The 12,785-nt window shown below is 45.9% G+C and overlaps 1 pseudogene; it reads right to left on the bottom strand.

The window, feature by feature from the left end:
• Window positions 1-530: 530 nt before the first annotated feature.
• Window positions 531-12,617, bottom strand: LOC149524384 (uncharacterized; annotated as a pseudogene).
• Between the last annotated feature and the right edge of the window lie 168 nt (window positions 12,618-12,785).

The following is a 12,785-nucleotide window of genomic DNA, read 5'->3' as shown; positions in this document are numbered from 1 at the left end:
GTGGTGCTATTTTTAGTACCCCGGCCCTGGCCCCGGCGACGCTCCACCGCAGCCCGGCTCCAGCCCCGGCACATGACATGGGGCGCGGCCACGTGGCGGCAGCTGCCCCGCGTGCCGGGAGTGGAGCTGAGCCGTGGAGCAAGCGACTCTCCGTCCGCGCCGGCTCCACCTGCCCCCTCCCCCACAGAGGTTTGGAGCAGGGGCCGAAATGGATGCTGTGAAATTAAGTGAGGGGCAGAGACGGCCCCTCCCTGGGCTGGGACAGAGCTGGGGGGCAGGGCAGGCCCAACAGAGACTGGGGAGAGGGACGGTGGGTCTCCACATGGGCTCAGGCAAAGAGGGCCCCTCCGAGGGTGGCGCGGAGATCTTTTAAAGTGTCCTGGAGTCTCTGGCAACAGCTGTGCAGGAGCTCCCTTCGCTGGTCCTTCTCCTCTGGCTGACTTCCCAGACTGAGTCCTTCCCCAGGCTTTTATAGTGGAGCTACAGCCTGGGCATGCTCGGTGAGGCTCTGTGTGTGTGTGGGGGGGGGGGGGGGGGAGGGGGCTCTGCAGCCAGGTAACCCTGGCTGGGCCCTTCGAGTTAAGTGCGGGGTTGCCTTGCCCCGTCACAGGCTCTGTCAATTTGTTTTTTCACGTCTCCAGGTGGGTATTTCAGTTTCAGGAATGCTCTGTAAAGATCCTGTAGGTGACTGTCTCTGTGTGTGGGGTCGGAGCAAATCCGGTTGTATCTTAGGGCTTGGCTGTATACAATAGACTGAAAAATGTGTCTGGGATGGAAGCTGGAGGCATGAAGGTAAGAGCAGTCGGTGGGTTTCCGGTATAGGGTGGTGGAAATTTGTCCATTATTTAACTGTACTGTAGTGTCCAGGAAGTGGATTTCTCATGTGGACTGGTCCAGGCTGAGGCTGAGGGTGGGGTGGAAGTTGTTGAAATCCTTGTGGAATTCTTCAAGAGTCTCTTTTCCGTGGGTTCATGATGAAGATGTCATCGATGTAGCGTAAGTACAGTAAGAGTGTTAGGGGGCGAGAGCTGAGGAAACGTTGTTCAAGGTCAGCCATAAAGATGTTGGCATATTGTGGTGCCATGCGTGTGCCCATGGCTGTGTTGCTGACTTGGAGATAGAAATTGTCTCCGAATCGGAAGTAGTTGTGGGTGAGGACAAAGTCGCAGAGCTCTGTAACTAGGTGTGCAGTGCTGTTATCGGGGATGGTGTTCTTGATGGTCTGTAATCCATCTTCATGTGGAATGTTGGTGTAAAGGGCTTCTACATTCATGGTGGCCAGGATGGTATTTTCAGGAAGATAACTGATGTTTTGAAGTTTCCTCAGGGACTCAATGGTGTCACAGAGGTAGCTAGGAATGCTGGTAGCATAAGGTCTGATGAAAGAGTCGATATAGCCAGATAATCCTGTTGTAAGTGTGCCAATGCTTGAGATGATGGGCCGTCCGGGATTACCAGGTTTGTGTCTCTTGGGGTATGTCTACACTACCCTCCTAGTTCGAACTAGGAGGGTAATGTAGGCATACCGCACTTGCAAATGAAGCCCGGGATTTGAATTTCTCGGGCTTCATTTGCATAAGCAGGGAGCCGCCATTTTTAAATCCTCGCTAGTTCGAACCCCGTGCAGCGCGGCTACACGGGGCTCGAACTAGGTAGTTTGGACTAGGGTGCCTATTCCGAACTACCAGTACACTCCCCAGGGTGTGTATCCTGCCTGGCTCTGAAAGCCACGCCTCTCCCCTCCAGTCCCGATGCCTTCCCACTGCTGGTGTCTTTCTCCTGAGGATCTGGGTCTCTGATTGCCCCCTGCCCCAGCCCCTTGCAGCAGTGAGCCCTGGGATTAAGGCTGGGATGGTTTGATGCTTTGCAAAGCACAGGAAGGGGAGAGTGGGGGATATGCTGGGAGAAAGCTCCATAGTCACAGAGAGCTACTCTCGCCTTGGCCTGGGCCGGTGGGGAAGGGGCTGGATTTGTGAGATTCAATTCCCTGTTCTGCTGCTGTCTCCCTGGGGAAAGTCACCTGTTTCCCTAGCACTCCATTGCCCAGCTGGCAGCTGCATGCAGTGCCCAGCGCCTGGAGGCTCCTGGTGCTAGTGTACCAAATAAAAGCAAGCAGGATCTTATGAGGGGGATAAGGCAAAAAGTCACATTGATTGTAAAGATAATAATAAAAAAAATAAAGAAAAGATAGAAGCAAACAACGTTGTTTAACTACTTAACCCTTATACATATAAACATTCATTCATCCATTCATTCAGGTTCTGTGTATTTGTTATAGTTACCAGCCTGGAAGTTGCTTGTGACAGGATACTGGCCAGGTATTCTGTACACAAGTGATGGTAGTGGGGAGCGAAGTCCTGATCAGATGCGCATCTGAAGATCCTGGTAGGCTGGCAGCAGAACCTTGGTTCCATAGTTTTTTAGTCCAGTTCTTATAGGAATTTCTTCCTATGCCAGTCTATGGAAATTGCTGCATCATGCTGATGTCTCCAGCGTGGCTGCCAGATGCTTGTCAGTGATCTCATCGGGTGGACCTCCAGTACTTGGTTTTCTCCACTTGACACCTTTTGGTTGCACTGGCACCTGACGCCTTCTGCAGCCCTTTGTTGCTGCATTCTCAGGCTGGCACCTCTCAGAACCATTCATTCATCGTCCAAGCACTCTCTCATACATTCATACAGTATTTTGTATAATAATAAAAGTTGTAGTTACAAAAGTTTCTGGGTGGTATTGCTTAAAACATTCTCTGAGTGCTGAGTAAAGTTACAATGTTTTAAAGAGAACAGGCGTCAATTATGTAACAATGCCCTTAGTCAATTACAGGGCTTGGCTCCCATAGCAGAGTTAGTGGCTTGACAATGCATTGTTACAATAGTGGTAGAGATGTAGCCGTGTTAGTCTGGGGTAGCTGAAGCAAAATGCAGGACAATGTAGCACTTTAAAGACTAACAAGATGGTTTATTAGATGATGAGCTTTCGTGGGCCAGACCCACTTCCTCAGATCAAATAATGGAAGAAAACAGTCACAACCATATATACCAAAGGATACAATTTAAAAAAATGAACACACATGAAAAGGACAAATCACATTACAGAACAGAAGGGGGATGTGGGGGGGGGGGGGGGAAGGAAGGTGAATGCCAGTCAGTTAATGATATTAGAGGTGGGGAAGGGGAAATGTCTGTGAGTTAATAGTATTAGAGGTGATAATTGGGGAAGCTATCTTTGTAATGTGTAAGATAGTTGGGGTCTTTGTTAAGTCCGTGGTGCGGAGGGTGTCGAATTTTAGCATGAATGCCAGTTCAGAGGATTCCCTTTCAAGTGCAGATTTGAATGTCTTCTGAAGTAGGATGTAGGTTAGCAGGTCATTGAGACTGTGTCCTTTCTGGTTAAAATGGCAAGAAACTGTTTTCTCTTTGTGATCTTGTCTGATATCTGTTTTGTGGGCATTAATCCTTTGGCGAAGTGTCTGAGATGTTTGTCCAATGTACATAGCAGACGGACACTTTCGGCACATGATAGCATAGATTATATTTCTGGATGCGCAGGAATATGTGTTCTTGATCTTATAACTCACTTGGTTAGGTCCAATAATGGTATCAGCAGAATGAATATGTGGACAAAGCTGGCAACGGGGTTTGTTGCAAGGGAAGGTACCAGGGTTGGTATTAGTGTGGTATGTCCTGTGGTGGTTGGTAAGAATCATCTTGAGGTTAGGTGGTTGTCTATAGGAGACTATGGGTCTGTCTCCCAGAGCCTCTTTGAGTATGGTATCCTGTTCCAATATAGGCTGTAGTTTATTGATAAGGTGTTGGACCGGTTTAAGTTGGGGGTTGTAGGTGATGACAAGTGGTGTTCTATTGTTGGTTTCTTGGGTCTGTCTTGAAGTAGATGGTTTCTAGGTATTCGTCTGGCTCTTTCAATTTGCTTTTTTATTTCTCTGGGTGGGTAGTTGAGGTTTATAAATGCTTGGTAGAGATCCTGAAGCTTCTGGTCTCTGTCAGTGGGATTAGAGCAGATGCGGTTGTATCGAAGGGCTTGGCTATAGACGATGGATCGTGTGGTGTGTTCTGGATGGGAGCTGGAAGCATGTAGGTAACTGTATGAGTCGGTGGGTTTTCTGTAGAGAGTGGTGTCTAATTTTCCATTGTTGATTTGTACGGTGGTGTCCAGGAAGTGGATCTCTCGTGTAGAATGGTCCAGGCTGAGGTTGATGGTGGGGTGTAGGTTGTTGAAATCTCTGTGGAATATCTCCAGTGTTTCTTGGCCATGCGTCCAGATCATAAAGATGTCATCGATGTACCGTAGGTAGAGGAGGGGTGAAAGGGGACGGGAGTTGAGGAAACGTTGTTCTAGGTCAGCCATAAAGATGTTAGCATACTGTGGGGCCATGCGTGTACCCATGGCTGTGCCGCTGATCTGGAGGTATAAGTTGTTCTCAAACTGGAAATAATTGTGGGTGAGAACAAAGTTATATAGGTCTGCTATCAGGTTGGCAGTAGTGTCCTCTGGGATAGTGTTTCTAATTGCTTGTAATCAGTCTTCATGTGGGATGTTGGTATATAGAGCTTCTACATCCATGGTGGCAAGGATGGTATTATTGGGGAGGTTATCGATGTTTTGTAGTTTTCTTAGGAAGTCAGTAGTATCTCGGAGATAGCTGGGGGTATTGGTTATGAAGGGTTTGAGAAGAGTGTCTACATAGCTGGATAGACCAGTAGTGAGCGTGCCAATACCAGAGATGATGGGACATCCAGGGTGCCCAGGTTTATGGATCTTGGGAAGTAGATAGAACAATCCTGGTCGGGGGTCAGAAGGTGATTCTGTGAGGATTTGTTCCCGAGTAGCTGTGGGGAGGCTTTTAAGGAGACAGTGTAGTTTCTTTTGGTATTCCAAGGTGGGATCAGAGGAGAGAGGTTTGTAAAATGTGGTGTTTGAGAGTTGTCTGGTTGCCTCCTGGTTATTTCAAGCAGCCCCTTGCACAAGCTTGAGCATGCCCTGGGACACAGAGAGGGGAGCTGTTTCTGGCTACATAGGATTATATTCTTAACAGTTCTAAGTTACATGACCTAATACATTATATTCTAAAGGGACAATAATAATAATAAATCTAAACATTTAACAATCTTAACAAATAATAATAATAATAAGAATAAGAATTAATAATAAATCTAAACACTTTAAGTTATGGGGAACAAATTATGGGGAGTCACTTCCATTTGGAGGAACCATTTTCAATACATTAATATGTTATCCCTACATACTCCCCCTTTTGACACTACGATATCTGGTATACTCGTAGTGTCACTTTCTATTTAATTTGTTTAAGAGAAGGTATTGTGAGGCAACATGTGTTTGTGATTGTAATGTAACAAATATTCTCTTTATCCAGGTCAGGTGACTTTGCCCAGAGCGAGAGAAAATAGTGATTTTATCCAGGGCAGCTTGGGCAACAGTCTGAAACCCAATTAACAGTGCATGAATGTATGTGCACTCATCCCACATAGTGTAGGCATCTTTGCATCTAGCCCTGAAAACAAAATTGGTGGTGTGCCTCAGTTTCCCTTTTCACACCACACACCAATTTTGGATTCCCCTTTCTCAGGTGAGAAGCTCCAACACTAATTACAAGTATGAACAGTAAAATACCAGTCACAAGGCTTTTGAACATACAATGTGTCCTTGGGTACATTTCTTAACCATTTCCAGGGTTTTGGTACAAAATCCTGCACATTGAACATTGTTATATTCTTAGTAACTGCAGTACAGCGGTTATGAAAGTTAGCATAAGTAGCAGGAACAAATCCATCCCAAATGTACGCTGACAATTTTGGGTTTTTAGGTTGAAAAATCTGCAGCCTTCCTTGGCCACATAGGTCTTGCCCCATTGCCCTGTGGATTCAAATGCAAAACTCCCTCTTCCAAAGACAAAAGGCCTGACTGGGTGTGCCTCCCCTGGGAACACTCCTGTCCCAAACACACTGACTTCCCAGCAAGCTGGTCATACCCAGTCACTTGGTTGCCAGACTGCTCCAATTCCCTGGCTGATTCTGCCTCTTCTGAAACAACCCTCAGTCCCTCTGAGATCTCTCCACAGCCGTCCGCACTGGGTTTCTTTAAATACAGTTAAAATGTTTAATGCTTATTGAACCTTTCCTGCCTAGTGCAGTATCATCTTTAACACAGTATACTAGTTAGACAGACAGACAGACAGACATGAGACAAACACAAAACATTCTTTGTTGCAACAATACATCCTTGGTGTTGTAGGGTATTTAGCTGGTACCAGCTTGTCCTGATTTTCTGAAAGACAAAAAAAAAAAAAAAAAAAAAACCCATACTTCTACCCCTTTTGGGGTGGCATTATTGACATACTTTCTCTTTTACAAATATGTTTTTATTCCTTTCTGCTTACACTTACTCCTATAGTTAAATATTTTTGTTTTGTAGGCAAAACAGGTTTCAATGGTTTTTACCCCTTCTTGTGGGTGAATTACCCCACTGTGCAATTATTAAATTTAGGAGGTGTACTTTAGTTTTCCTCTTATACAGCAGACTAAGTTAGTAAGTTTCTGCTGTGTTAGGTTTATGAATAGAGAGTAGCCAAGAAGCATTATTACTATAATGCTGGGAGGGTTTTAAGTGTGAGATGTGTTTCCAATGATTATTTTAACATTTTAAAGGTTTTTCTTTTTTTTTAAAGAAAATCATGTACATATTACAGGGTTACTTATGAACATTAGCATCAAATAACAAGTAGCCCTGTGGATCTTACCAATAGGTGTTTAAGTATCCTGTGATAGCATGCCTTTTATTTAGACAACTTAGCTTTGAGGCCAGTGTGTTCAAAACCATTTTGAAATCTTTCCATATGCAGACCCCTTTTTGTTCTGGTCTCAGGTAGTTTGCTAATCAAACTATCTATTTACCTGCAAACCTTTTTTGTGCTGCCAGCTAGGGCATTTGCACCACAGACACTTTCTGGCTTGCTTTTAGATTAAAAGCTGTTTGTAGCTTTGTCTTAAAAAGGGACACAATAACTTTTGCCAGAGATTTACAGTTTTGAGTTTTTACTTTAAGTCCTGCTCTCTCTCACAGCAACCTGAAAAGGAAATTACATCCTGTTGTGGCTCCTGGAGCCCTCCCAGGATTTTAATTTGTTTGCAGTTTTTACCTCCTTCTACAATATACATTGTGTCAAGTATCAGAGGGGTCGCTGTGTTAGTCTGAATCTGCAAAAGCGACGAGGAGTCCTGTGGCACCTTATAGACTAACTGAAGTGTAGGAGCATAAGCTTTCGTGGGCAAAGACCCACTTCGTCAGATGCATCTGACGAAGTGGGTCTTTGCCCACGAAAGCTTATGCTCCTACACTTCAGTTAGTCTATAAGGTGCCACAGGACTCTTCGTCGCTTTTACAATATACATTGCATGTCACAGGAAAATGTGCATTCTTTGTTTATAATGTTATTTAGCCATATTAATTTTTGCATCGGGTGTAACTATTTCTTTTATGCTCACTGAGTTTTCCTATACTTTTATTAAACAACTTGGTATGAAATGGCTTTACTGAAAACAAAACAAACCAATTTGTTTTAAGCATACAAAACAGTTTACTAACCTACAAAACAGGAGTTCTGGATCTTAAAAACCTTACCTACTATTTACATTGTATTTACACACAGATACATGCATATATTCTCTGAATATTTCTAACACTATTTTTACATACCTGTACAAAGATTACATTCACTTTTATTCATTTGGGGGTAGTTAAGTTCCCAATAGAACCCCCTTGAAGTTCTTTAGTTAAATTTGCCTGGATTATTTACAGACACTCTTTTGGAAAAGGGCCCATTTTTCCTTCAGAATGGCTGCAAAGAAACCAAGAAATCTTTTCCTATAACATTTTAGCATTTTCACAACTGCTCAATTCCTTCCATACTCTGTAGAGTTAACTTCTGCTTGTCTGGGCCTGATCCTGTTTTTCTTGCTGAATGGCCCTTTTCCATGGACACAGACTTTGTCCCATTACCAGTTTAGCAAGGAGGGTGGCCTTGTTCACTAAACCCCACACTGTTACCCACCAGCTCTGTGATTCTTGGGGAACCAGAACATGGTCACCTATCAGCCTTGTGCTCTTGGGGAGTCAGGGAGTGACACTCATGGAAAACCATTCCGCTCCCTCAGGCCTCTGCTAGAATCAAAGACAAAGCAAAGAAAAGGCCAGGGAAGACACACCTAAACTGCTTCAGACAAGGGTGATACAATTAAGGAAACACCCCAACCTCATTTACATTAAAGATGGAACAGAGGGACATCTCATTAGCATACAGAATGGAGAGCAGCTCTTCCAAGGCAGGAACCGCACTGAACTATGGGACACCGAAAGCAGAGAAGCACTGCCTGATGGGAAATCCCTGCTCCAGATGCTAATGAACCTAAGCCTGCTCACCCCCAAACTAGTCATTATCAGACCAATTCTAGTAACGATCCTATTGACATCTAAAATACTGAAACTGCCTAGTTGCATTGTGAGCTCGTTCAAGGAACATCACCCATAACCAGGTGTGATCAGTCTCTATTGTCTCTCCTCTTTCTCTTTGAACTATCTCTATAAAACTCCTATCCTTGCCCCAAGAAAACTGTTCTGATACCTGGACTTAAACTGCATCAGTTCCATTGAGACTTCTTCATCTCCTGTCTGATCATGCTGGGGGCTCTGTCCTGCTTTTCTCCTGCCCTCTGGACCCCCGGCTACCATCATCAGCTGGGAACCCCGATCAGTGCAAGCTCCGTGGTGTGGTGAGGTCTCTCTCTCTCTCTCTCTTTCTCTCTCTCTCTCAACTATCTCTCTAGGCATAGCCTCCTGACCTTGCCCTGTGTAAACTGTTATATGGTTACCTAACATTTGTAATCAGCTTCAATTTAGATTTAATATTGTAATTGTTAGATTTAATATTGTAACTGTTTGATATCTATTCACTACTCAGAAATAAATCACTTTCATTGTTAAACTGGTTGCTTCTCTCTCTTTCTTTCTCTTTTGCTCACTCTTCCTTAAGGGGTGTTGTTTTGGCTTCCCCATTCGCTCTGCAACAACACTTCTTGTACCCAAGCAAAAGATCCCTGTAGTGCCCAAAATCCTGTGGGGTTTGCTCATCGTGTGGTTTACCTGTGAATGAGTGGGGTGTGAAAGTGGGGATAGGGGGTGCTGAACCTGGGGGCTTATGAGGATGGTAGCTTAAAGTGCTGTTTAATCCAGCCCACGGAGTCTAAAGGCACATGAGGGTGCAGTGTGGCATTGCTGTGAAACCCAGCCAGCTGAGTCCAGGGACATATGAGGGGGTCAGCTTTTGAGTGCTGAGTACCCAGTCCTCTCAGACGTGCTCTGATTAGTGGGTGTGAGTGTCTGTGTGTGTTGCTAAGGTGGGACGAACCCCATCCTGAGGAACCTAGTTCCTGCAGGAGAGCTCCAGTGGGAGGGGGAATTGGCAGCAGGGAGAATTCAGCTCCATATGAGAGCCCAAGTAAGCACCAACAGCACACTGATAGAACTGTTAACCTTCCCCCAGTCCCATAAGGGTAACCCTGATAAATTAGCATACCCCAGAGTATTGGGCAAATCTGGTAACAACACCTCCTGGTCCTTTTTCTTAAGCATATCCCTGAAAACTTTGAGAGTGCTACTTTAACTCTCAGTACCCATCCTTAAGGGAATCTAGCTGTGTCTGGGTACTGAGGGACAGACATTTCCACCTTTTTGCTTCTGCAGCAGAGGCTTTTACATTTTGCAGTTTCATATCTGAATTCTTATACAGGCAGTCCCCGAGTTACGCGGATCCGACTTACGTCAGATCCGCACATACGAACGGGGATTTTCTCGCCCCAGAGGACTGGAGCCACCCGCCTCCTCCGGGGCAAGAAAAGCTGCTCCCTGTCTCCCTGGTCTGCTGCGGGAGCCAGCAGACCAGGTAGACACTGAACAAAGCCGCGCAGGACCCGGGGCCGGACCCCCCGGCGCTTCCAGCTGACCTGGAAGCACAGCGGGTCCGGCCAAGGTCCTCCGCCGCTTTGCTCCGCGTCTCTCTGGTCTGCTGGGGGGGACGCAGCTAGTGCCCCCCTCAGCAGACCAGGGAGATGTGGAGCAAAGCCCCGGGGCCTGTGGTAGAGCAGGTGGGGCGCTGCCGGTTGGTCCCACAGCACCGCTCCTTGGTGCTACTGGACCAACCCGGCAGCACCCGAGCTGCTCTGCCCCAGGAATCCTGATTCAGCCCCTGCTGATCAGTTTCAGCAGTGGCTGAATCAGGACGCCTGGAGCAGAGCAGCTGGGGTGCTGCTGGGTTGGTCCAGTAGCGCCAAGGAGCGGCCGCGCTACTGGACCAACCCAGCAGCACGAGCTGCTCTGCCCCAGGCGTCCCCAAGTCAGCCGTTGCTGAAACTGACCAGCGGCTGACTACAGGAAGCCCCAGGCAGAGTTGCTCTGCCCCGGGCTTCCTGGAATCAGCTGCTGATCAGTTTCAGCAGCAGCTGACTTGGGGACGCCTGGGGTTCTTAAGTTGAATCTGTATGTAAGTCAGAACTGGTGTCCAGATTCAGCGGCTGAATCTGGATGCCAGTTCCGACTTATATACAGATTCAACTTAAGAACAAACCTACAGTCCCTATCTTGTACGTAACCCGGGGACTGCCTGTATTCAGTTAATTTGAGGAACACCTCATTACAGGTTTCATAGGAGCCAAACTGAATCTGTGTTTTCTTTTCCCTTTTTCTTTTGGGTTTAGCTTTTCCTGCAGAGAGAGATTTTTTTTTTCTTCTTTGCAGGTAGCTAAGTGGAGGTAACTGTCATTACATACCTCCCATAATAGCCAAATTGCTGCTGCATATCCTTTGGCAGCATTAGAAGGTTTGTACATGAGGATATACTGTGCCAATCTATCCTCTAGGTCCAAAATATTACAAACATCTTCAATGGCTTGTACAGTCCAAAGACTGTGCCCATATCTCTGAAGGATTTGTTGAAAGGGTGTTATTTCTTTATGAAAGGTGAGGTTAGAGCTCCTTCAAACTCTATTCCTCCCTCTGAGACTGCTTTCCCTGAACTTTTCTTAAACATCTTTAATACTTGTGTAGTTTCCTTTATCACCCCTGAACCCTTGCAGCGAGTGACACAGCCTAGACTATCAATTAATAATCGTAGCTTCTTTTTACAGCCTAAATTATTTTAATAATTGTAGCTTCTAGTTACACTGCCTAGATTATTCCAATGAATAATCGTAGCTTCTTACACAGCCTAGATTATTTCAATAATTGTAGCTTCTAGTTACACAGCCTAGATTATTTTAATAGTCGTAGCTTCTATTTACAGCCTAAATTATTTCAATAATTGTAGCTTCTCTTTATTATGAGCTCTTTTGTGAAGCCTCTACCCTCTGGAGGTCAGCAGGCTTTGATTAACCCCCCCCCCCCAAAAAAAGAGAAAAAAAATAGAACTGCTCTCTGTAGAGTCAGCTGTGTGCACACTAATGTCCACAATACCTGAGGCTCTTTACCAATATTCCCCCTTTCGCATTCTCCACCAAAATGTTCTTACACTACCCTCCTAGTTTGAACTAGCGGGGTAATGTAGGCAAACTGCACTTGCAAATGAAGCCCGGGATTTGAATTTCCCGGGCTTCATTTGTATAAGCGGGGAGCCGGCATTTTTAAAACCCCGCTGGTTCGAACCCCGTGCAGCGCGGCTACACGGGGCACGAACTAGGTAGTTCGAACTAGGCTTCGTAGTTCGAAATACCGTTACTTCTCATGGAATGAGGAGTAACGGTAGTTCGGAATAGGAAGCCTAGTTCGAACTACCTAGTTCGTGCCCCGTGTAGCCGCGCTGCACGGGGTTCGAACCAGCGGGGTTTTAAAAATGGCGGCTCCCCGCTTGTACAAATGAAGCCCGGGAAATTCAAATCCCGGGCTTCATTTGCAAGTGCGGTATGCCTACATTACCCTCCTAGTTCGAACTAGGAGGGTAGTGTAGACATACCCTTAGTGGCTTGACAATGCATTGTTACAATGTATCTCTGCAATGTCAATTTCAAGCAGCCCCTTGCACAAGCTTGAGCATGCCCTGGAGCACAGAGGGGGGGCTGTTTCTGGCTACATAGGATTATATTCTTAACAGTTCTAAGTTACATGACCTAATACATTATATTCCAAAGGGACAATAATAATAAAATCTAAACATTTAACAATCTTAACAAATAATAATAATAATAATAATAATAATAATAAATCTAAACACTTTAAGTTGTGGGGAACAAATTATGGGGAGTCACTTCCATTTGGAGGAATCATTTTCAATACATTAATATGCTATCCCTACACTAGCAGGGGACAGAGGAGCTTAGGACAAGTCTGGTCGTTTCCAGGTTGGGGGGAGGGGAATTTTGCACAGAAGAAGGGGAAAGACACAGCAAGCCCCTCAACAATTCTTCCCTGGGGATCACACTCCCAGCAGTCCCCAGACGTGCAGAATCCATGTCCCTCACCCACGTGCTGCCCAGGACTCCTGCCTCCCTTTTGCACTCGTTCCCAGGGACTCACATGCTGCCCCCTTGCACACTCATTTCGAGGAACACACACTGCCCCCTTGCACACGTGTTCCCAGGAACACACACTGCCCCCTTGCACACTCATTCCCAGGAACACACACAGCCCCCTTGCACACTCATTCCCAGGAACACACACTGCCCCCTTGCACACTCATTCCCAGGAACACACACAGCCCCCTTGCA

The sequence above is a fragment of the Pelodiscus sinensis genome, chromosome 5 (assembly GCF_052426305.1).
Source record: "Pelodiscus sinensis isolate ZL-2025 chromosome 5, ASM5242630v1, whole genome shotgun sequence".
In the NCBI taxonomy this organism is placed as follows: domain Eukaryota; kingdom Metazoa; phylum Chordata; order Testudines; family Trionychidae; genus Pelodiscus; species Pelodiscus sinensis.
Note: the sequence above shows the minus strand (reverse complement) of the source record. Positions and strands in the feature narration are given on the sequence as shown.